Source organism: Dromaius novaehollandiae, chromosome 4 (assembly GCF_036370855.1).
Source record: "Dromaius novaehollandiae isolate bDroNov1 chromosome 4, bDroNov1.hap1, whole genome shotgun sequence".
Lineage (NCBI taxonomy): Eukaryota > Metazoa > Chordata > Aves > Casuariiformes > Dromaiidae > Dromaius > Dromaius novaehollandiae.
The window spans coordinates 65,658,469-65,684,342 of NC_088101.1; the positions used below are offsets into that span (position 1 = coordinate 65,658,469).

A 25,874-nucleotide genomic window follows, 5' to 3' on the forward strand; every position below is an offset into this window, starting at 1 on the left:
ACTTCATCAAGTGTTTATAAACGTTAAGATACCCCCCTTAATCATCTTTTTGGCTCTTTGCTGGATCCACTCATGTCTCTCTTGCACTGGGGAGCCCAGAACCGGATCCAGCACTCTAGGTGTGGCCTCACCAGTGATGCGGAGAGGGAAATATCACCTCCCCCAACCTGCTCGCAATGGTCTTTCTAATGCAGCCAAGGAAACTGTTGGCCATCTTTGATATAAGGGCACACTGCTGGCCCATGTTCAACTCGTTGTCTGCCAGGATCCCTAGGTATTTTTCTGGTAAGCTGCTTTCGAGCTGGTTGGCCCCCAGGGTATCCTGGTGCGACACCTCACATGTTGAACAAACACTGTCAAGGATAGAAAAGAAATTGAGAAATATTTTTTTTCAGAATTATTTTCCTTTTATTGTGTTATTGTATTTGTATGTTCAATCCTTTTACACTTTCTAAATGTAGGTGACAAAGTAAATGAAAATTATATGGTATAATAAAATATATGATAATTATAGGTTACATCCTGGCCTCAGATGCATTACAGTGCAGATTTGCAAAGGGGTGAAAGATGCTCCCTGAAGATTCCTAGAGTTCCTTGAGTTTAATATCTGTTAAGCCTCATGTTCAAATCTTGGCAAAGAGCAGTTAGAGGTTCTGCAGTGCAGGGCCACTTCCTCTCTCTTCGGATGAGGAGAAGAATAAGGCATTAACTCTACTGATCAAAGCTACTTCACATGTTTGCATATTATATGTAATATATGTATTATATACGGCAGCTGCACGCTACCCTGTAACTTGGACTGATTATTTGCTATGCATACTATGACTGGAATGAGAAAGACACACATTCAGAATTAGAAGAAGTCTGTAATGGAAGTCTTGTAATTGTTTAAAAAGTATTGTAACCGCCAGGTTACTTTACTGTACCGCCAGGTTGCTTTAATGATTGCTTTTTATTGTTGTTTGCTACCATGAAGTTCAACATTTTCTAATTATTCACTCAGTGACAGTTCAGAACAGGGAAAATAAAGAGCAGGGAGAAAAGAGCAATTCTTGTCGCCTTACATTATCTTGCTCAATTCAATTCTTCATCTGTTATACATACAATTCTGGAATATTTGACAGTTCTTTTGTTCTTTCCGCAGGTTTTCTGCTCATGATACATGGTGTTCTTATTAATTGTATCTGGAGGAAAAAACAAAAACACAACTTTTTTTTCTTACAGATGCTGAGTTCTCGGTGGCAGATACAAAACGACATATAGGATATGTCTACATCATAGTTACTGGTATGTAGGCATTGCGGTCACTGATAATTAGCTTGCTAACAACATTGCGGTAACATTCAGGCAACTCTGGTGGAGCTGAGTAAATACTTTGGCAGCATGATGAAGGGAAAAGCTAACCCCAGTTGGACTGATGTATCTGTAGCATTTTAAAATGAGACGAGTATTTGGAAAAACTGTATCACACTGACTTTAGGTAGATTTATTGCACCTGACATTCAATGATTAATGAAAGACTTACTTCTGCCCTTTCTGGAACAGATGCACAAGGAGAATACATAGAGACTGTGCCTCTTACTTTGTGAAGAAACACAATTATTATTCTTGCAGTCAAGCATTATCTACTCTTGGTGGCTTTCCATAGATGGTATAAAGACATGAAGAAAAAATAGTTCCACGGCCTTATTATGCTGGTGCCATACAAAGACAAAGTTTATTTTTCAAAGTGGCTTCCAATCCTCTGGCATTATTAAGTCCTCACTGTTCAAAGTTACTGTGGAAAATGTTATGGGAATTCCCACTCTCATGTGCTGGGATTGATCCTTTCTGCAGTAATAGGTAATGCTATAAAAACATCAAATGTCACAGGTACCCATAAGGGAACATGAAACAAGCAAGGAATTACCAAGACGAAAGTATAAGGTTTGAGAAACCTCTGTGACCTCTCTGTGAATGGACATAGAAGTCATGACTCATTATCACAGAAGTCTGTCTTTATTTTCTAAGGTTTCTTGGCATCATTTTTTTCACAGCTTTGATAGTTTTATTTTCACCACCCATTTTTAATCAATGATAAATTTTCTCTTAAAATTTGATTTGGAATCTGTTGAAAGTGGAGGTATTTTAAGAATAAAAGCATTCAATCCCATTTTGAAGTTATTGGGTGTGTGGTTATGCGTGTGGTTTTGCCCCAGACAAATAGTAAAGAGAAGATACTTGGATATAAATCTTTTTCCTTACAAACATAAGCCCCCATGGTGATAGATCAGTTATTTTAGATTGCAAATTTTTGGATTTTTCACCTTTTATTTTCTTTCTCCTTTTTATGCATTTACATAATCGCAGTAAATATTTATTATCAAAATATGCATATGTTTTCTCACTCTCAGCTTTGACTTACTGATGCATTTCGCTTTTTAATTTCTTTAGGTTTTTTTAAAATAACATAACACAACTGTGCAGTTCAGGGGAAAAATCCTAGTTGCTGCTGATCTCCCAAGAAACCAGAGACATCTTCTCATCCCAAATCTAAAAATGACTTGAATGATAATTTCAGTTTGGTATATGCATGAGTCTAGCAAAAGTCATTGCAAATCCAGTCTTTGCAATTGTAGATCCTAGGCAACATTTTGAATTTTAAGAAGAAGATGCACTGACACCTGTTTTAGCTTTCCCATTCACTCATTGTAGTGCCTCCCATGCTTCTTCAGCATAGTCTTCTAGCTTCACAACCCACTGTGCAACTCCTAATATCCTACTTTTTTCCTCCTCTGTTTTCTCAAACTAAAAACAGAGAAGAGAGCAATTGAAAATAGTTGTTTGGACCATCTCTTTTCTTCTTCCCTTTTTAACGTGCTCCAATTTACAAAGTGCACACTTTATTTACTTCAGTTTTGCTTGATTGGTTGATTTAAGTATCATTTACAGGCTTCCCTAATGAGCAGCTTACTTTTTATTTACATCTGCAAGGAAAAAGAGCTATAACTTTTTTTTTTTTTAATGAAAACTTTGATTTCTAGCAGGCATTTGGTGGCCCAGTTTTGATACAGCCAGTAAATCACTCTCATTTACTGCTTAAGACATTAATAAGCTTTAAAATAATAGTTTAATCAAGTAGTCTTGTCACTATATTTAAACTGGATATGGTTAGCAAACTGAGCATTGTCTCCTTCCTTCCTTGCACGTTCTGGCATAATGTATCAAGGAAATAAGAAAAATATTTTGGTTTTAATAAATACTTTTGACAAAAATCTGACCAAGAAATCACTGTTAGCTCACCATCAGATTCCTGACACAAGACCCAGATAATGTTCAAGCATCTGATGACTAACCAGAAACCAGGCCTTAACCATCAATTTTGGAGTCTATAGACACACTCAAATAATTTATCTAGCATATCACATAGATGCGCAGCAGAAGAGGACTGTGTCAGGGTTCAGTCCAGTTTAATTCTTCAATAGGCAGATGCTAAGCTTGGACCAACAAGCTTTTTGCAGAATTTCTAAACAAGCCACTGCTTTTAGCTAAGGAACAAAGAACAGAAATTATAATTCATAAGAAAAACAATGCCATTTTTAAAACACAATGCTACTCCTTAGCCCTGGGAGTCATCAGTGAAATGCTGCTTATAAGAAAGACTAGATGCATGTGTCACCAAGCTTCTACGTTAACCTCCTTCATTCTGAACTGCTGAAAAGAATCCAAGAACAGATACCTGAGCTGTGGCTATTTCTGCTTCCCATCCTGTTGACTTCTCGATGCGGCTGTTTAAGACACCAGATCATTTTGTTGGCAAGGCAACCTTTCCTTTGTAAACTCATGTTTTCTTAGGGGAAATTATTTTATTGTCCAGAAAATATTGTTTGAACAAGGAAGCATTTTTAGTTAAGGAAAAAAAAACCAAAATCCTTTTTCACAAATGGTGTTTGGTGTTTTATTTCAAACTAAGATGGCGCTCAGAAGGCAAAGCCCAACTAAAACTCAAGCTGTGCTTTACATTTTGACTCAGAATTAAATAGAGTTCATATGTCAGTATAAGCTTTAAACTGTATAGAGCCCCCTAATTGTAACAACATGTTAATTTTAAGTTTTCCATTCTTCAAGAACCTATTGACTCATTTTAAAATATAGCTTTTGGATTTTAAACCTTGGATTATTTTTTTTATCAACACCGAGCAAAAAGGTTGAAATCAGATTTATAATGCCACTGGAGATTAATTAAAGAAATTCTACTGTGACTTTAATCAGTAGAGGTGTCTATGTCCAAATATTACCACTTCAGTTATTCTGAAAACTCTAGGCGAGACAACAAAATTAATTATTTAAGAGTTATTATGGAAAATTGCGTTATTAAAAAATGGATAAATTAAATGGTCCCTATCAGAACTTCAAGTTTCTGAGCCTGAGAAATTCAGTAAGTTGAATTAGGAAGTGAATAATTGCAATTTCTTCACTGGAAAAAAAGAATTATACCTGGGTTATTCTAAAAGTCAGCATAAAAAGAAAAAAAAAGAGTTTGAATATAATTCTACATTTATTTTTGGTTGAGCAAGAGTAGAAAGATAATTTATTTCATTAGTAGCTGTTAATGGGGGTGAAAGAAATGGAAGTCCATTATCATTTCCCAAAAGTCTTCTAAAGCAAAGGGTCCCAACCTGGTGTTACAGACACTGCTAATGTTTGGGAATCCACTGGGTCAAAGCAATAGGAGAGGTCCTTATACAGCATTCAGTTGAACCTTCTGAACTATGATTACTTTCTGTACTACAACTGGCGACAGGCAACAGAATCCTTTTGAATTTTATGACATTTCTTCACGTTTTCATTCATTCATTCAAGTAACCTAAACATGTATTAATAATAACCAAACCAATATCTTTGGTGGTAACAATACATACAAATAATAAATTAAAAAATCAACCCTGTTTTTGTACTCTATATTCTTAGTACTGCAATAGTTGAAGTGTGCTAGTGTTTATATGCATCATAAAATAGAGTGTGAGTGCTAATACACTAATGTTTTAAAATAGAGTTCCCATTAAAGTCTTCAGAACAGGACCATTTTTCATCAGTCTGAAGGGTTATCTGTTGCCGAAGATCAGTTCAGATGGGAATAGTCCATTTTTTATTATTTTCATATTAAAAAGCAATACCGGATACAGTTCCAGCTCACACCTAACAATGTGCCAACCAATCAAAATATTTTTTTCTGTCACCATGACAACAATCATAGATAGAGTATTGCAACAAGCCATCAAAATTCAGATGATATCATCAGGCTAACAATGTGTTGAAAAACATTTCTGTTGCCTCTAGCAACAAATAGCTTCGTTAAGTCCCATGCTGCCTTGGGAACTCAGAAAAGCAGAATACTGAAGTGAAAACACTGGGAATAGAAGTGAACTAAACAGTCAAAAGGAAATGAAGTTAAACCTCAAATCTAATTTAATACGTAGGTACCTATATGGTAGTTGCTGCAACAGCTACCTAAATTCCAAGTGCCTGCTCACCAAAGTGGAATCCAAAAGTGTCAGATAGGTATCCACGTTTCACAGACAGCCCAAAGTGTGCCTTAGAAAGCTAATCTATAAAACATATTAAAATGATGAAGATCTGCCTAGAATCAGTCAGAAAACACTAAGCGGATAGAGCTGAAGTCCCAAGTCTTGCTATAGACACAATGCCTAGAGTTAGAGGCGAAGGAAAACAAGTCCATGTACAATCCTAGAAATGTACATTTCCTCAGAGTAGCTTACTGATGTCAGTTCCACACTCACTCGCGCACACCAGAAGAAAAACAATACTTTCTGGAAAATTTCACATCCTCATTTTTCAGGAAAACTTCCTGAACTTAAAGCCACAAGCTACTTTTGGTAGGAGCCTTCTTCACTGCTTTCATAAGAGCTGAAACAGAGATTTTTGTCCATTTTCCCAGAAAGCCAAATAGGAAGTATATAAAAATAGAAGAGAGAAACTAGTACATATATCTGAGAACTGGGAATCTTTGCTCCTTCAACTATGCATGTATGCAACGTTAAATAGTAATTAGAGAACAGAGAGTCTTTCTACTAGCTGTAATTGGGTTACTTTTTTTTTCTATGTTTAAAATGTCAGTGCTGTTATCACCTTCAGCAGCTGTAGCTCCATGCACATTTTGTGATGTGACACTTTCTCTTAGAAGGTGTAAGCATATCTATTAGATCAAGGGATTTAAGCATTACCATGCCTTTCCTCTGTATACCTGTGGGATTTAGAAGCTAGACACCTTGTTGCTTAGACTAGGCATGAATAAAATGAGAAATGCAGAAGTACTGGAACTTTCAGGTCAAGAAACTAAGCATATAGTGAGGTATTCAAGATGAGGCAGGTACTTAGGAAGAGTTTATAAATTAAGATGTGGGCACCTGAAGTCCATCTAAGTTCATTATTAGATCCTACTAAGAAGAAAACCTAAAGGCAATCATTTGTTATTTTAGAAAAAAATACTCATTAACTCAAACAGCCAAATCAGTTATTCCACACATTCCACAAAATAGCCTGTGTTTCACTTCCTTTTTAGAATGGGTTTATCAATAAGTAGCGGTTTGCCTGACTGATACTGAAAAATTCTATTATAGAGTGATTTTCAGCACATATTTTCACAAAGTGTTCTCAAGAAACACTGCTAAATTAATGGAAACATAGACTGATCTGCAGTTATTTCTCCCTTCTACAATTCTAATTTCTGGCATCACCTCTGGAGCCACAGAGTGACATAATAACAAAACACAAAAAACGGTCCAAGTTTCAAGAGGCACACCCAGGTCAACTAGAATGAATACATCTCAGGCAAGGAAGATAACTTAGATTCTGATCTAGCAAAACATTTAATAATTTTAGTCACTGTTCTTAATCCATTTATTATCTATACATTAGAAATTCACTACTTCTTGGAAGGTTATAGATGTCCAGAAAGCAAGAGTGATTAAATATAACAAATAATAATGAAGTGTCCCTTGGCAAACAGTGATTTAATAATTCTCCTCTTTCTGAAAAGTAAAAATAAGCAGAAAAACACTTTAAGTTTTTTTATTATTCATATTGGATCACTTTTGACATATACTTAATGACTTTTGAATTGAGAATATGGTTTCAAATTCCATTTCTCAGGTTATACCACATTTTCAAGGTCACAAATTTTCAGCTAAGTCTTGTACAACCATTTTATAGTCAAAAGTAATTACAGTTACAAAAGATCAGATAACCGTGATTGAGTGGATGAACCATACACAGACACTGTCCATTAACAGTCCTGTGCAATGCAGCTAGAAACCCCTGCAGCAGATGCCAGAATTTTAAAGGAAACAGTCGCTTAGGCTTCATCAGCCTGTAATTCAACAGTCTAATTAAAGATTTGGGGTTCAGTCAGGGGTGCTAATGAATACATGTGAGTGTGAATTGGTAGGAAATGCCAGTCTGTAGGAAGGGAGTAGTAATCTCAGCACTACAGAAGTTTGAAGCTATGTTTTTTTGTGTTTCTACATCAAACCACCCAGATTACACTGCAGTCAGCAATACGCCCAAAGTTAAGCTGGCTTTAACTAGAGAACCTCACATACCAACCTCGACAGCTCTAGTACTAGCTTCATCTGCTGAAGAATGACCTTGTGCCCCAGTAAAGACTTCAGAGAGCCCTCACTCCTCCTGAATTTAGGGCAGTGGCTAAGTGAGCCTGTACATGCACCTGATCGCATTGGATGATGTGGCCTGAAAGCAACCAACTTAATTAACTTTAGTGCACTAACCTTGGCATCCTTTAAAAACACTTATAACAAGTTAATTCTCTGACTGTTATCAGGGGATTGCCTCTTATGTTTGCTAATTTCTGCTCTAGAAGTCTATGACCTTACTGTAAGTCAACTTTAGTTCATACTGTGTTTTTTTTTAGTTGAGAAAAATTCAGTTAAACACCTCCTGTAAAGTACTCACATATTAGTTGCTTAGAGCTCTTTTCTTCACTTATCTGTAACATCTTGTATTCAAATGAGAGGGCTTATTGTGAGGTGATATACTATGTGAAGTACTGATTTGTCAGGGCATTCAAGCAACATTCATTAGGGTCTCTCCATCTCACCCATTGTCTTTTGAGTGCTATATGATTAGGAGGCTTTTTACAAGTTAAGTCCTTGTATGTCTGCATTAGAGCATATATGTGCATGTTTAAAAATAATTAAGATATTTTGCTATAGTAAAGAGAGAATAGAACTAATTTGATTTGGTTGGTACTAGCATACCTGATAGGCTACTATGAAGTGCTTTTCTAGGTTCTGTGGTCTGTTTGCAAAGCAGAATTTCCTTTGATTACCCATTTTAATAACAGACTACCAATTTTCCAAAATGCTCCCTTGTTAGAATTTTCCCATTCTTGTCTCTCACTTTGCTGACTTTCAGGGGGGTTTTGTTTGCTTGTTTTCATCTTTTTTTTTTTTTTTTTTTTTTTTTTTTTTTTAATTTTGCTTTCATTTGTTAAACTGCAGAGCTCTTTCTTCCAGGAGTCTAAAAAGAGATGTCTGTACATTCTTTCCTTCCTTTTCAATCTAACATAAAACTAGGGATAGAAGACAGGTGTCCATGATAAATGTTCATTGTTTATTGGAGGTAATGCCTCCAATAAGCAATGGACTTTTTTTAATACATAATTAGGCAAGTATTTTCCCTGCACAAAGCAAAATCAGATCTGCATAGAGATTTTTTTTTTCATCTGAGCAAACTAAAAAAACAATAGAGTTGAAAGACTTTATAGTGCATTATAAAATAAATGTCATGATCATTGACTTATATGCACAACACATTAATTTACACCCTGGTAGCATAAGGTGTATAAATCAACACTTTTCACAATGTATTTAAAGCATTCCAGCTACGCTTATAACATTGGATTTGAGTTTACCTCTGAATTATAATGTAAACTCTGACTGGGACAATAATGGGAGAACCACTGTGTGTTGTTTAGCACCTGATGCATTTTTATTACGTGTAGCTATTTCTGCTTAGTGACGTGATCTCTAGTCAGGAACTTATAAGACTGGTGACTAAGAAAAATGAAATGTAAAAAATCTGCTGTGCCATTTTCTGGCTGTTTCACAAAATGTCAAGAAGTCTTTGTCAGAACAGAAAGAGTAGAGCAAGAAAGTAAGAGATGTATGCAATTTCTGTATAGATACTGACAATAGACTGTGTTTTGATTATCCCATTTTAGATTTGAATTATTAAAATACAGATATTTTTTCTTTAAAAAATACAATTAAGTTCCTATTTAGTGTGTATTATGAATGAAAAGCTTTCAGATTTGTTTATTTTTTACTGCACTACATTAAAAATGAGTTACAGGATTGGGAGGAACAGGACTTGATATAAATCTCTTCTTCCTGTGCTATTTCTTCAGAATGGCCTGTGAATGTGTTGAAAACTTGTATGTTCTTGCTTCTTGAAGCACACTTCATATTCATTTTGTATGAAAATTAACCCCTTGGGTAACAGAGGCCCTTAGGGCAAATGACAGCAAGCTGCTTTTACTACTGCTAGTCAGCTGATAGAGAAAGTTCTACAGTTGAATAGCCTTGGCTGTAAGTCTTCAAACAATCCCACTATGATTACTTAGCATGTTTCACACATGAGCTGTCTCTCTCTCCAGGGTACTTGTTCAGTTTTATTGTTCTCTGTAGTTCATACAGTATACAGATATAGAAGAAGAAGGCAAACCATGTGGGGATTAGCAGTGACTTTAAGTGTTAATGCTTCATAACATTCCATATTCTGAGAAATTCACATTAAAATTCTACAAGTGGCATAAGCTGTGTGCAGAGTGTTTGAAAAAAGACAGTGTTAAAGCTGGGAGTTGGGGGAGTTATCTAGAGGTGAAAAGTGCGGGCAAGAAGGTATGTTCTGAGCAGAACTTCCGTAATACGACCAAATAAACTGTATAATGAATTCAGCTCCAATAACTACAAGTACACTAAGATTATATCTGATAATAATTGTGTTAAGTATTTTAATGACTTCTGCTATATTCTTGTTTTGTTTTGTTTTATTCTGTAATTCTAGTAAGTATGTTGCTGATAGGGATTATGGCCTGCAACTTTTTACTCTGAAGTGTAGGTTTATGTGTAATAGCATAAGTTATGTTTTTATTCAGATTTGAATTATCACATTTGGAGTTGACCTTTGCCAAGGTGTTACTGAGTCATGAAACTGCAAGAATGCCTAAAATTGGCTTTTAGTTCTGCCTACCTTGTCTTTAATCTGTCTTTCTTGGTCTACTGTTAATTTCACTAACACTTCCATCAACAGTAAAGACCCAGACTGAGCTTCCAAAATCTGCCAGCTTCCCTTCATAAAGGTTCATGAAAAGCAAAACATGTCACTGTCCAGAGTCTAGAATTGTTACTTGCTACATTGTTCTCTGCTCCTGCTGCCTCAGAAGTGACTATCTTCTGTGCTATCTTTGGGCCTCCCACTACCCTGGGCGAGGGTCACTCATTTCATATGATGCAATTAAAAAATTATTTTCTCAAAAACAAACAATAAACCACCACCAGCCCTGCAAAAAAACCAAACTTGTGCAGCAATCAGCAAAACAATTCACAGCAGATGGTAACACAAAAAGCAAATATGCATTACAGGAAAAAAAATCAAAGAAAAATACAATAATGAAGCAAAGAACTATAATTTTATTTCTTTTATTGTCTGATCCTTTCTACTTCCTTGCTCCAGACTAGACGTGTGGCTGGCTTATTGCAGCTGCCTTTCTGATGTGCCAATTCAATGCTGGATTTTTCAGGACTGGATGGTGTTGAAGCTACCTATTCTCCCCTTACCTCTTCAAGGAGCATTGCCTTACTATTGTACAGATAACTTGTGGCATATATATACCCTTCAACAGGTTTAGAAGGCCCAGATTCTCCTCATGTAGTGCTCTAATCACAAAGACCTTAAATGATCTTTAACTTTTATTGAGCTGATAGGTGAATACTTGACTCTCACTGTAAAACTATCTTGTGTTGGAAACAACAAGAATTTTTTTTCCTGTGGTTTTCCTAGAACAGACTGTCTTTTCTTCACCGTATCACCTGTAGTAAGATCAAAAGACTGTGAAAAACATCTTTCTTTTACTGAAAGGTAAGAAGTACTGTACTTGAAAGTCATTAAGCATACTGCTGCAAAGTAAAATAGAGCAGACTTTGAGCATAAATGTAATCAGTTAACATATCTCAGTTGGGGTGTGGCAACTTGTTAAAAGCAAACTATATCTGACCATATTCTTACACTATTCGGTCTCACTGAAGTTAATCGTAAAACTCCTACTTGCTGCCGTAGAATCAAAATGATATCAATAGGGACAATCTTGCCTGTGCAACACTTATGTGAGGATTATTAGATAGTAGATTAGAGGAATAGTAGCTATTAGTTTAGATTGCTCAAAAATAGATGATATGGTCGTGTAAAAGTTTTAGCGTAGTACACACAATGACACCTAAGCCATGTAACCAAAAGAAATATTTTTGAAAGATAAAGGTGTATATTCTGGACTGTGTATTGTTATCACGGAATGCTGGCTGTGGGATTCAAAATTATCTCCAAATTTCTGTTTTCATTTCACTACTGATAAGGGGTGTTCTGGGCTGTATCAGCTGGTCTGACACCTTCCCTTGACAGTCTCTGGTTTAACCAGAAATGCAGGTGATTATCATTTAAAATCTGACAATCACTGTGATATTTATGGCTATATCATCCTGGTATTTTCCATGTTCCGTGTTATTCCACACTGCCTCTTCAACTGGTGTGACATTTTCTCTTGGCAGTCTCTGATTTAACCATGCATGTAGCTGATCACCATTTTAAAACCTGACAGTCACTGTGATATACATCATAATATTATCCTACTACTTGTAGCAGTTCATATCATTAGTAATTTTCAGTATGTTTTAATAAGAAGGATTAAATTTAAAGACAGTTAGTTAAAGAGGGAAAAATATTCATATAATGGAACATCAGGTTTTTGAGTTTTGATCACTAAGCAAGAGCAAAGAAATACTCTTTTTCTGTATGTGTGTCTTCACAATTTGAAAATAGTTTTTATTTCCTTATTACAGTATGGCTAAAATCATATAAAGACAAAGAATACTCTAAAGGGCTGTATACCTCTTGGAAGAGATGGCATTATCATCACAGAACAGGGAGCTCAGGTTGCTAAGAAAACCCATTACAGCACAACTGCATTCTGCTGCTGTTGTTTACTCCAGCTCTTTTCAATTCCTGACTGTAATCCATGACTAAACACTATGCCATGCCTACTAATCTAAAAGATAACATAACACACAAAATAAGGGTAACCCAAAAGGAAACTTGCATTGTTATTGATTAGAAGCTAGTTACCTTGGATTTCAGAGATGGCTCTAAAAATAACTACAAGAAAACATTTTTTGTTTTGTTTGGAAATATCTTTCCAAATCTCCCAACTGCATTAATGGCTCCTGCTTCAGTGGGATGTTATTGATGTTTCAAGTTTTCCTGAGGAAAAAAATACTCACTTGACATTACCTTTTTATTTGCCAGAAGACTGATGCTAATTATTTTCTCATGCTAAAACGTTTTAAATACATATTAACCTCATCATTCTGTTTTTAGAAGCTGTCAGAAATACTAAAAAGAGAAAGTGGAAAAGCAGGTCCTTATAAAAATGTAAGTAATAGAAGTTTTGGAATGTTGCATGAAGAATTATTTTCCATACGCTTACTCCTCCTGCAAGTAATTATTGTCTCCTATTTGATTTTTTATGGAAGAGAAAACTGTTCTGCTGTTTGCCCAAACAGCTCACGCTCTGTGCGTTTATATTCTTCCAGAAGCCGCTTTTCTACTATCTAACACAATTCTACAATAAAGAATAAAATACTGTATATCAGATGACAGAAGATAACCTCATTTAGATTTTACATATCTAGCATTTACCTATTTGTCTGATCTGCCTGCTCATTTAGCCTTTTAAGGATAAACGTTCTTTGGGGCAGATAATGAGCCTTGTTCATTCATCCTACCCTAGCCTATTATACCAAGTGATGGAAAGAAATGCCCTTTAATACTAGCATGAAAAAATACATTACAGAACTTTTTTAGTAGGCCTGTTTTAAAACTGCTGTTAACAAATCATGAAAATATACAGGTCTTAGAAAAACTTGAACAAAAATCTCAACAACATTCTATTTCAGAAAACAAAGAAACAATGTTCTATTTAAATATACAAAATATCCCTTCTTTCTGTTTAAGTGTATTGGCAAGAAGTTACATGTGCACAACAGGAGCAGGTGGAAGACATGATAGCACTGCAGTATTCCTAATACTTTAATTTCATTATGCACATCTGCATCTATTTTTTAAATATTGTTTTTTGTCAGACTTCCTCTTTCAGGAAAAAAAAATTGATATGAATGACTTAGCTCATTTAATCAGTAGCTTTGTGAAGAATAGATTTGTAAATTAGTTTGAACTGCATGTCCCTGCAGTAGCAAGGCAGACAGGTGCCTCCATGTTGGGAGTTATTGAACTTTCCTGAACCCAGTCGGCTCATTTCTGGAACACATCCATGCTGTAATAGGTATTAGAGCTGAAAAGGATCTGTTTAAGTCATCTAGTCCCTCTCCTTGCCAGCATGAGTGGCAATCTGTTACTGTACATACTATAATTGACCAAGCCTAGATTTTAAAGATTTGGACCATGAATGTTTCCCTTCCTGATTCCTCAGTTCCTCAGTCCTGTTCCTCAGTTTAGTTTTTCTCAGAGTTTGGGTTAGTTTTCATGTAGAATCTAAAAATTTTTCTCTTTTACTTATTATCCTAATATGTCTGGCAGTCATACTTTACTCCGAATTTGAAAATGATGACTCTTCTGAACTCAGTGCCAAGACACCCCGTGATTTCAAGGCTGCCAGGACTTCACCTTCAGGTTAGTTCACTGAGTGAGGACTTGTTGCTACCCACTGTATCAAACCGCATGTCTGGATAAATATACTTTTCTGGTTAATAGAGTAGTAGATAAGTCTTTCCCACCAAAAAATGTAGTACCGAGGAGCAGAATATTGGGGATTGGCCTTCCTTGTCTTACCCAATAGGTTCTCCTCTGAGTGTCCTGGACCACATTTGATGGTTGTTTCTATGCAGCAGATAAAGTGTAAATAAATGCGCATCAAATAAATTATGGCATTTGGGACATGACAGCCACTCTACAGCCTAACCTAAGAGACAATGTTAAAATAAGATGATGACTTCTAAGATTTCTTATTTCCTCTTCTGCCTAAGGGAAATGTCTACATTTATCTAGGAACAAGAATAAATTTGTTTTTCTTCTTTCAGTCAACGATGATGGCCCCACAGGTGGTAGAAGAACAAAAACAATTTTGTTAAATTCTACTCAGAATTTGCAAAACACTTAAATTTAATAGATATCGTATATAAAATATAGCACAATTTTGCACAGAACTATACCTTCTGTTTACTTTGCTTTAGTTTTTGATTTTTGACAAGTTTGTCTCATGCAGAAAGGTTCTTAATCTTTCCTTTTCCCTCTCTGAAGTTTATGCAATTTGTTGGTCTGCAGTCACCTCTTCCTCCCTCCTCCCCTCCGCCCTTTTTTCCACACTGGCAAAACCAGTATTATTTCAAGTAGCCTGAAGGATCATTTTTCTCACAACACTTTTCAATTTTGTCCAGGGAATCCTTTTTTTTGTTTTTATAATGACACTGATTTTTCATTGGGTTTTAATATTCCTCCTACAAAGTTAATAGGTAGCTAAATTCTGCAGTAAATTGTTTGCACCGCAAGCTTTTAATTCTTTGTTTTCATTTCATCATTTTCTCCTAAATGCAGGCTGTGTTCAGCTGGTGCTTTTCTGCAGAATTCCCTCAAACCTCCAGTACGTTTGGTAACTAAAATGAATTCTGTTTAAGTATTTACATGAAAAATCCTTTTTTTTTTTTTTTTTTAAGCACATGTGACATTCTCAACCTAGTGTTTTGAGTTCTTAGTAACATAACAATGAAAAAAGCTAAGTCTCTAGGGTCTCAGATGGAAAGGTAGATGAGAATTTTAGTCACTAGAACTTGAATTAATTCACCAAAATTTTGAAATTCTTTTTTTCCTAACTCATCTATAACTTGCTTGCACTTAGAATCACATCTTTAGGGGAGGTGGGCAGTAGGGGAAGAATCAAAGAAACTTGCTGTGATTTACAAAGAAAATACAACTGCTGATATGATGGACAGTTCCTCAGCACCACTGAAAATTTTGGGAATTAGTCTTGACTTTTTTCTGAGCCTGGGGAACCAAATGAATGAATCAAATGAAATTAAGTAACTTTTCAGGTTAGTCACTCCGTGAGTCTAGGGATAAGAGCTGGTATCACAAACATTTTTACCAAATTAGTAAAGTTGGATTGGATATGTGAATTAGATGATGCAGTGTTAGTATATTTTTGGCTGTGAAGTAAAGTTCTCAGTCTGTATAACATGATTTGTTGTCTTCAACAAATTCAAATCAGATAAATTTGAAAAGACAATGCTAACTTAAAGATGATATTTCTGCAGGATTTTTTTTTTTAACTGCTTATTGGATGCTTTAAGGTTACTATGGAAATGAGAAGAGAAATCTCTGGGCTTAGGTTTTGTGAGCACAAATTGACTGAAATCAATAGATAAAATTGCCTAGCACTGTTAAAAATAAGTCTATAATTCTATAATACCTGACACTGTTTTATAACTTGTCATCTTTTTTTTCTTATTTTCTATAGCTCTTTGGAAGTGACTTCTGACATTGCAAGGGAAAAGAGGGAAGAGGAAAAGAGGTCTTTTCAAGTCCTCTTGAAAGATCATAATGCTAAGTGAAAAGTAGTGGTTTGTAGTGTGTAAACTCATTTTTACTTTTTGTGGGTTTTTTTTACTTTCACCTTTCCAAGGAAAGTCTATTTTTTTTCCTCCAGATTTGTGTGTTTTTTGGTTTTTTTTGTTTGTTTTTGTTTTTGTTTTAATCAAAAAGAAGTACCAGGATTTTCAAGTATTGCTAACCCTATTCTCACTTGCTATTTGTTTTGAGCTACAGAGCTGGGGACTTAATAGAGGAAGAATGGACTGTGTGCTGAGAACAAAAGCATACAGTTAATCGATCTCATGTTTGGAATAAGTAAACATTTCTTCATTATAAATTCACTCAGTGGGTTTCAGCTGTTTGTAAAGTTAAATACAATCGTTACAAAAATAAGAATTGCTACTTGAAAACTAACTCACCATTCTGCTGATTTTTGAAATCAATTTTATTTCATCACCATTTTAAAGTATCTTTCAAAAGAAAAATGAAAAAAAATGACACATTTAAGTCTTCAGAGAGGACTTTTTTTTAAGACTTATGACTGAGAAACCATTTGTTTGTCTAGGAGAGAACACTGTAATTTACAGATAACTCTGAGGGGATTGCTCTAAATGATTTAGTCAGCCAATACATTCCTTCCTAAGTCAATTAGTCTATGATAACTTTGAAAAAATGGTGGATGGGGCAAACTTACCCATCTTGCTTTCTGCTTGCAAGCAGAGATCTGTTTTGCAAAATGCAGCCAGATTTGGTCTTCTTTTTGTTCCATGCTCACTCTTTGCTTAAATAATTAGCAGATTATTGCATCTGTTGAAGAATTTAAAATATAATGATGCAATAAAGGAAGTATTTATAATTGCTAGGTTTCATCTTCATTTAGATCAAGATTGCTACCATTCATTACAATTTGCCTCAGTTTTCAATGCTTATGTAGATTGTATGATATCCCTAGATGAGTGTGGATGGGTTCTTTGCATCACAGTTTAATCTGATATTTAGGTACTTAGTGATAAATTACAATGTAAATATGGAGACAATGAAATAAGGTGTTCTTTTCCCAGAGGGATGTACCTTTTGAAAAAAGAAATTGCAGATGTCCAAACTTGTATTTGGCAAAACCAAATCAACATCTAAAAATGAGAACAAGGAGAAAATGGCATTGGCAGATTTTTCTTTTCCTCCACATGTTTATTTCAACATTCAGAATTCTAATCCAAATTAAGCAGATATAATTGTGGTTTCACAGGAGATTAATACCATTTACTTGACAAAATTCTGAATATGAGAACTGTCAGCTAGGAGGAGGAGGGGGAGGCTAGAATTTCTGATTCTTAAACCTGAATTCTAAATATTTGTGAAAATGTCTTCATTACACTTTCCTACTTACCTAGCTCTCTTCCTCACAACTGTCAGTAAGCCCTAAACTGTGCTCTTGACACTGAGGTGGATGTGTTTCAAAGGGCTTCAACTTAAGCTGTCCGTTCTAACTGACTCAGGTTGCTCCAGTTGGGTCTTGAAAACCTCGAAAGGTGGAGACTGCACAGCCTCTCTGTGGTCCCCTGTTCCTGTGCTTCACTGTCTTCATGGGGGAAAAATGTTTGTTGTCCTTCTTGCCAAGTCCTTGTTGTCAAGACTGAACCTCTGTGGTCTCGATTTTTGTCTGTTGTCTCTCATCCCCCTGATGAGATGCACAGCTCTAATGAGCTGTCTTCTCAATGAAGTCCTTGGAGGTATTTGAAGCTGCTGTTGGATCCTCATCCCCTCCACTCCCCCTTGCAACCCTTCTCATGTCCAGGCTGAAAATTCAGCTGTATGAAGTCATTTTCCTCCTGTAACAACTCTCTAAAATACCTCTTCCTACCTGAAACTATCTTTCTTTCATTCCTTATCTTCCCATCCATTGTTTCTCTTCTCATTATTGCTGTTTCTCATGCATTTCTGAATTTGGCTACGTGATGAGCAGCCATAACAAGCAAAATAGAGAACCAGCATTTCTGTGGATGCTTTTGTGTTTCTATTAACCAAAATTCCCTCTCACATAAGAAAGAAGATTGAACCTGAGCATTTGTTTTGAACTCATATATCTTCTAATTATGGTTTAGTAATCATTCATCCACCTATATATATAACAGTTTGGTGACGAGTGCTAAGTTGAATGAATTACTCAGCTGAACTTATATTTACCGCTTCCCATGGGTGGCTTAAGAATGGATCTTTCTTAACTCTGCTTTTCATGTTTGTATAAATTATGATGTAATCAGTTAGAGCCCAAGAAAGATCAGAGCATTTCTTATGGCAGTAGGATACCTTGAATCTATATCCTGTGACTATTAACAATTAATTATTATACAGTCAACAGAAGAGATTTAGATTACTCTTTTAAGCTTCTACTTAGAATTGTATTGTAAGAATTGCTACATAGTGGTGGAAATTTCCATGCAACAACAAAGCCTGAATTTCCTACCCTCCAGGCTCTAAAACCCATATTTTTCTGTTGTAAGGGCAGTCTTTCTCCAAGGAGTTCATAAATGTTCGCACTTTTCCACCTCAGTCAAAATCCATGAAGAACAGTTTCAGATGATCAGGACCACATTTTTCAGATTTTCAGTTTACTATTTACTTAGAAGGCAAAAAGTATCAGTGAACTGTAAGTAGAAGATGTGTTGCACGTTTCCTTAGGATATCTAGAATCATGAGGATTTGTTCCTATAGAGTGTGTTTGTTTTGGGAAGAGTTGCTTATTTTCAGGGTTTTTTTTTCTGAGTATTACAGACAAAAGTGGGCAGACAAATCATGAAAGGAATTATTCAAGGAAAAGTGAATACCTTCACAGATATTGTTATTCAAATTAACTCACACACACACACACTCACACACACACACACACACACACACACACACACACACACACATATTATATATATATATATATATAAAATGTTAGCTATAAAGTGTGTTCAACTTATTTTATATTTGTGTGTACATATATAATGTTAATTGAACAGTGTATATATATAAATGCATACATATGTGTGTGTATATATATATATTTAAGTCTATTTGCTATGCTTCAAAAGTTAGTTAATACCTGAACACCTGGGCAGGCAGATAGTAGGTACCTATCTGCAAAAGTTGTGAGTTACCAAAGCTTCTAAAAAAACCTCTGAAAATCTGACCCTGAAAGATTTCAAGTGTGAAGATTTGTGTCATAAGGACATCAACAAAAAGCCGAAATAGCTTCTAAAAGTCGTTAAGTACCACCCATTGACCCACAGATAAAAGCTGACAGTAAATATAACTTTTGTAATAAGTTGGACAATTTAGATCCATTTGAAAATTCCTGTTAACATCGCGGTGGCTGGACAAAAGAAACCCACATATCACTTTTATGGACAGATATTAACCTTCACAGGTCACTGGGTAAAACCAGATTCTGTAATTAAGTATGTTTACTAAAAACAATGAATCCAAGCTGCTTTCAGATGACTCAGCAGAAATGTATTTTTTAATGGCACTGTATTGATCTTGATTGTTATCCTTCAAGAAAATCTATGTGTCAGGAAACTTTGACCTGAATTTTCAATGACAGCAGAACATTTCTTTTTTGTCTTCCCCACTTTAGAAAGAGATTTAGCAGAGTGTCTCAGGGTGTCTGTTTTACAACATGAAAGAACAAACTCAGTGGTAAAGTAGTACTCCAAAGGATGATGCCATGACTGAAAAACACATTCCAGACTAATGGAGAACACCTTAAACATTTTATACAATAAATGTTTTGAATACAGACACATTTTATAAACAAAGATGTGCTGCAAAGTAAAAGAAAGGAGAAAAGAGAATGAAAGCAGAGCTAGTTTTTTAATTATTACTTCAATCACTAGATGACATTTATATGGTGACTTAAGTAATAAACATTTTTTTTTTAACTTGTAAAGTGTGACTGTAAGCACACACTGAAAGAAAATTATCTGAATTCATTGAACCAATATATCGTTACCATCCTGAAACCATAACAGTTAAAGTGAAGACAAGAGGAGGTGAGATCAGATATTTAAATAAAATGGAAGTGTGCTACTATAAAACTATTCATTATAAATGAAACATACAAATTAAAAATCAAATCTGTATACCAAAATACATGCAGCTTTCTGAGAGCACAATTAGTGTTAACATCATGTAAGAATGCTTGGGTAAAAGCACTGTCTTCAAGCGATCAGTTTATTTCCATTTGTTCTTCTTTTCCCTTAGCTCATTTTAGTAAATAAGAGGCGTATGATGGAACTGCATCTCTGTTTAGGATAGAGTCCATGACTTTTAAAAGGTGAGGCTTGCTTAGCTTTCGGAACATGACACAGGTGTCACAAATTACTCACGTCATCGGGACACCTCAGACTTTGTGAAGCATGGCCAGTTTAAGCATTATCATGGTGTTTATGAACACTGTATGCTAAGCTCTATGAGGAAGTGAAGATTAAGAAAGTATTTTCTGGAACATTATTTGTAAAGCACTTTCAAACCTGGCATTTGTCTTGGTCTTGACTTAGTCTTGGGCATCAGATCCTGCACCTACTTATTCCTGGAAGTTTTACTATAATGATTGAATGTTTATCTAACACACTGGTTATTTGGGGTACACAAGCTAGGTGTGCTGTTCCTCTAGTTTCCAAAGAAGACTCTGGTACATAAAGCACGCCTAGCAAATAACAACAGCCGAGCTCATCCCAAAACACAGCAGCACCTTCACTTGAAAACAGTGTGTATGAGAAAAACCAAGAGGCAGCAGTGCTCTCCTGGCACCTAAACAGGCCATCTACTTAGCAAGTGGGCTCTAGTTCTCTCAAAACCTGTGGGATTCAGAAACACACCTAACAGGTCCTCACCACTGCTAGTTGGCTAGACATAGTGGGAACTACTGTTCTTACTCAATTTGTGCCAAGAATTCAAGGTTAATGAGACAAGAGAAGGGAGGGAGACAGCGAGCAATAACAAAGGTATAGCTCAGTAAAGAAGAATGAGGGTGATAATGCAAATTTTTGATGTATAAACTTTGGTTGGTCTTTTGGCGCAACTAAACAAGCATAAAGCCATACCTTGAATATAGAGTCTATTTTAACTGTTTTGTCTTTCAGATTGGTAAATCCATCTGGAATCAATAGAAATTGAATGTTTTCCTGCCATTATTTTTAAATATATCATTCCACAGCTTGCATTCTGTAAGCTTGTTTCTTTTAAACAAACGGAGGGAAAAAAGAACATATAAAATCACAGTTATCTTCATACTTGAAATTCTATCCTAAACCAGCTCTTATAACTGATTTAATTTATTAATATTTTCATGAAATCAAAATTCACAGTGTGATAGGCTGAGGTAAACCTACCTGAAAAAAAGCAATCTTTAATTGACCTGAATAAATTAACTATAGGAACAAAGGTATATTTTCAGGCATTCATCCATATTGAGTGCATTTTCTGTTGGTGCTAAGAGATGAACAGCAAGATCCAACAAATCCAAGAAATATGATGTGCTGAGGTCAGAGAGATCTGACTACATTTTGCACAGCTCTTCATGTAGATCACAGCCACTAGTCAAACAATGGAGGAATCATTCTCAGTTTTTCTGCTTGATCCTGGCTCTCCCCCTTATGCGGTTCTGTTGTATCCTGCTATCTAACATCTGGTTAGTGTCTCAGTAGTAGGCCACTCTTTAAGATCTGCATAAATTAACAGCGTAAAGAAACTGAATAAAGAGCTTCAGTCCTCTATCCAAAACACCAGGCAACAGTCCCAACACTTTCCATGGAGGATGCCACCAGAGATTTCCAAGGTAGCCTATGGGTACAGCATCTCTTTTGGAAAGAAAAACAGGAACATCTTTCTACACTCTAGCTTATAGCAGACATTTTGCTTACAATTTAGCAATCTTTAAATAAATAAGTTGCAAATTAAAAACAAACAAAGAAAATACCCTATATGGTGATTTCACTGAGTATTTAGAGTAGCTAAGAGACTCACAGTATTTTTGTAACATCACCTCCATAAAGTCAGGAAAGCTGAAAAACAAAACCTTAACCCAAGAAAGTGATCTGAGTATGTATACATGATGTTAGGGTTTTTTTTATTTAAAGTTTAACAACAACCTTTTTTTTTTTTTTTTTTTTTTTTCATTTACCCATATTCCATATGATCTACTAGCTAGGTAAAAAAAAAAAAGTCACTGAATGAAAGGATAAGGGAATTGCAGATCACAAAAATTTCTTATCTAACATTTTTTGGTTCTGAAAGTGGAAGGTCTGATTTTAAACAAACTCTTTGCCTATCTGATTCCTGTCCTTTCCTATCTGAGCAGTCAGATTTCTGACAAAAGAAATACCCTACTGGGTCTAACCAGGGATTCAACTAACCCCATCTTCTATCTTCAGTAGTGACAAAGGAGTTGCTATTAAGTGAGAGCATATGATTTTGGCTGCTAGCTGCAGTCTGCTTTCCTTGCATTTTTATTAGCACCAAGTATTCTTGTATTATGGATATAAGAAAGTACACTGACAGGCATTTCTGACCCCTCTCCATCCGAAGACAGACCATTAAGCCCTACCATTTGCTTCCTATCTTTTATCCAGCTTTTAGTCCATAAAAGAATCTTTCTTCCAATTATGTGGCAACTTAGGTCAAAGGCTTTTTAGAAATATATTCTGTCCACTGGATCCCCTTTATAAACATGCTCATTGACCCTCACACAACCTTCAAGAGACGGGTTTTCCTTTAGGGAAGCTGTGTTGACACCTTCTCAGCAGTCTATGATTACCCATGTGATCAGAGATTTCACTCTTCTTACAAATTCTGTCATCTTACCAGATTTTCTGAATGATAGGTCCCAGGATGTCCTCTACAGCCCTTTCAGTTTATGCGAGTTACACAGGCAACACCCCCCCACCGAGTCCTCTGACATTGTTCTTATACTGTTTCAAACAAACATCTCAATCAGCAATTCTGTAGTTTCACATCTGAGTTCTTTCAAACTTTTAGGTGAATGTCCTCTGGTGTGGGTGACTTATTAGTGTCTAAGTTATCTATTTGTTTTAATATTCCCTGCATATTTACTTCAAACTGATTTTACTCTTTTAATCTATCTGCTATAAAGAACATCAGGTGGGGGATATACACAAAATCTTCATTGAATTCATTGAGCTTATCCTTTACAGCTTTATTACCCTTGAGTGCACCCCTTATATGTTCTGTGATTTATTTATTGCTTTTATTTTTCTTTTCCTTTTAACACATAATATATTTTTAGAATTCAGCTTTTCAAAAGAATATGGCACTTCTATTCAAGCACACTTCTGGTAAAAGAGAAATGAATTAACTATAAAACATGCAGTCTAGAGCAGTATTAAAAATTTTTACGTGCTATTTTTTCCATATTTCCCATAAGGTTTCTCAGGCATTTAATAAAATTATGGAATAATAGTCCATAAGCATACAAACATTTCTACATAAATATATAGATACATAGATAGATGGAGAGAGAGAGAGATCTCTGAAAAAAATGAATTTATCAAAGCATTCATGAAAAGGTGATAAACACAACTTTGAATCATTTCTTTACAAAGTTTATCTAGATCTTTCTCTTTTTTAAGTCTGCTGAGACTGTTCAAAATTACCTAACAAAAAACTATCTTACTCTTTTAAATTGTTATATAAAATGAAGTAATTTGGAGGCTGTCGATCAATAGATATTAACTGTTTCTACTAAAAGAAAAAAAAAACTAAGCAGTATGAAAACATCACTGTCTGAAAATTATAAATATGAAGAAAATGTAAGTTAGCGATTCAGTTTAAGTTGTAACATTTTATGTTTGACATAACACTTAACCATTAATAAAACTAATGTTTTGAAATGTTTGGAATTAATTTAATTTAAAAACCATATACGTTAAGTAATGATGAAAGTGGACCCAGAATATGGAAAAATATAGTACATACTTTTTAAAATTTCACATCTTTTTCCAATAAACCTGAATATCAAATAGTTAAATATATTAAATATGTATTTTTAAAAGACAATGTTTACCTAAGGCTGAATGGCTTTTAAAAAGCCAGAAGAACTTCAGAGGGTTCAGAGGCTTAGCTGAATTAAGTACATACAGTTTCGGGCTCCTTGAATCTGTAGAACTTAACAAGAGGCTGTACTAGCCATTAACTTCAAGTGATATGGGTTCAAATTCATTGAGTCAGAGAGGTGTTTGCTTTTACTAAAAAGTATGTGTTAGGATAACTAGAAAAAAATTACGATCTAGTAGAAATCCTATTTAAGTCCTCAGATATGAGAAGGAAATCAAAGGAAATTGAGAGGTCTTTTTAGTCAAGCAGAATAAATCAAAAATATGTAACTTAACTAAATTAGAAGAGAAGGAAATACTTTAACTCTGATAGACAGAATTATATCTGTTTACAAATGATCCTGTGCAACCTCCCCAAAATTCAGTACATATTTCTATATGCTTATCACAATGAACTTTTTGTATCTGAATGACTACAGAAGACAGTGCCAACTTTTTCGAGGTTTTCAACAGTTTCAGAATTTTTTTTTGGGGGGGGGGGCATGGGAGGGGTGAGTGAATTTCTCCTTCTTCCCAGTATGTGAAAGGCTGAACCCAAAGTAGTAATGCAGAAGATGCCTAATCTTGTAGTTTGAGTGGGCTTTAAAGTAGAGTTGGCTATGGTTTTTTTCTTTTTCCTTTTGTGCCAAAAAAGGGCAATTCCCAACCACTTATCAAGTTAGACTTTTATTCTAAAATAATCCTAAATTAGCTGTCAGGACCATAAAATGGTAAGAAAGAAGTGATTCTAAGCCCTCCTTTTGTGCAAGGTAGTGAAGGTCAAGCATAAAGGGATGAGAAATGGGCAGACCATTGTCTTAATCCAAATAAACTAGATAAGCCTAGATAAACAGGTTACTTTAAATATCAGTAAACTCAAACACATAAATTTAATTTAAGGCATTAGGAGATGGAACTTTTCCTTAAGTGAAGAAAATCCTTGGATTCTACCGTGTATGTTATTGTTCCAGCCGTAATATCAAGAAAACAGTGATGTATCACATCCTGCATCAAATTAAAGATAAACATTGCTGAAGTTCTCATTCACTGCAAAGTTACCTTCCCTTGCACTGCTGTGTAAGGCTCTATAGAACTAAGGAGTCTGCATTTCATCCAAAGGGGCTGTTTCTTGCTACAGATCCCTGTAGGTGTTTTTCTTTTCTTTTTCTTTTATTATTCTGCAGCACAGAAAATTAAAAAAATCAAGTCCTTAATTCTGATTTCTTAATTCACGAGTCTGAGTATCCAGTCTATTAATTTCGGATACCAGACTTTTCTCAATACTTATTCCTATAATTCTGTTCTTACTAATGATTTTGTCAAGCATAAAACCCCTCAAAAATAGACATTTAACTAAGAAAATTTATGTGTTCATTTAAAAGACTAAAGAATACCTCTTGATTTCCAACAATTACAAAACTGTTTCATCTCACTGTTCTAAAATAATCATGGAATAAGTAGGGAGATGTAATGATGATATCAAATATAGAAAATGTCCTCATCCACTGAGTGATAACTGATGAAAAACAAATTCAATTTACATCAGATATACAGGAACAGAATATGAGAAAGGAAAAAGACTGAAATAACAGCTTTACTTTGATATTTTTCATCTCTGCTGGTCATAGCAAGAAATGCAGTCCAGAAGCTGAAATCGTTCTTTCTAGAAAAAAATATTAGAACCAAAAATGAGTCCTTAGGTTTACAGGTTCCTCAGTTCTGTGACTCTGCATGATTAATCAAAAGCTGGGCTACTTACCAGATTCAAGAAATAGATTTTCTTTTTCCTTTTTCATATAATACTCTTTGAAAAGGGTAGATGAAAGCCCAAGTTCCTGATCAGAAATTATTCCTAGCACAGGTAGTTCACATTGTCTTTATGTC

General features: G+C 35.1%; 1 long non-coding RNA gene across 1 annotated transcript; it reads right to left on the reverse strand.

Annotated features, from left to right (window-relative positions):
• Window positions 1-963: 963 nt before the first annotated feature.
• LOC112995481 (uncharacterized) lies at window positions 964-25,874 on the reverse strand. The gene is made up of 3 exons (XR_003262196.2): window positions 25,750-25,874; window positions 25,589-25,653; window positions 964-1,184 (listed from the first exon to the last, which is right to left on the reverse strand). It is a non-coding gene; the product is annotated as an uncharacterized LOC112995481 (long non-coding RNA).